The sequence below is a fragment of the Austrofundulus limnaeus genome, unplaced genomic scaffold (assembly GCF_001266775.1).
Source record: "Austrofundulus limnaeus strain Quisiro unplaced genomic scaffold, Austrofundulus_limnaeus-1.0 Scaffold9460, whole genome shotgun sequence".
Classification (NCBI taxonomy): Eukaryota; Metazoa; Chordata; class Actinopteri; order Cyprinodontiformes; family Rivulidae; genus Austrofundulus; species Austrofundulus limnaeus.
Window position 1 is genome coordinate 1,308 of NW_013961862.1, and position 353 is coordinate 1,660.

Genomic DNA, 353 nt, shown 5'->3' on the forward strand with positions numbered 1-353 from the left:
CACCTAAACCACCTGGACCATAGGAACTACACCTGACCCACCTGGACCATTGGAACTACGAAAATACACCTGAACCACTTGGACCATAGGAAATACACATGAACCACCTGGACTATAAGAAACACGCCTGAACCACCTGGACAATAGGAACCACACATGAACCACCTGGACCATAGGAACTACACCTAAACCAACTGGACTTTAGGAACTATGCCTAAACCACACCTAAACCAACTGGACTTTAGGAACTATGCCTAAACCACACCTAAACCAACTGGACTTTAGGAACTATGCCTAAACCACACCTAAACCAACTGGACTTTAGGAACTATGCCTAAACCACCTGGACCATA

At 45.6% G+C, this 353-nt stretch overlaps 1 long non-coding RNA gene across 2 annotated transcripts in view; it reads right to left on the bottom strand.

Moving 5' to 3' along the window:
- LOC106512638 (uncharacterized) overlaps positions 1-347 on the bottom strand; it is a 1,648-nt gene extending 1,301 nt beyond the window's left edge. Inside the window, exons 1-2 of one of the 2 annotated variants that reach the window (XR_001309705.1) lie at positions 266-347; positions 13-185 (exon numbers count right to left, since the gene is read on the bottom strand). This is a non-coding gene — a long non-coding RNA (uncharacterized LOC106512638). Of the gene's footprint in view, positions 1-12; positions 186-225 lie in introns of both variants that reach the window. The other variant, XR_001309704.1, reaches the window with a different exon arrangement.
- Between the last annotated feature and the right edge of the window lie 6 nt (positions 348-353).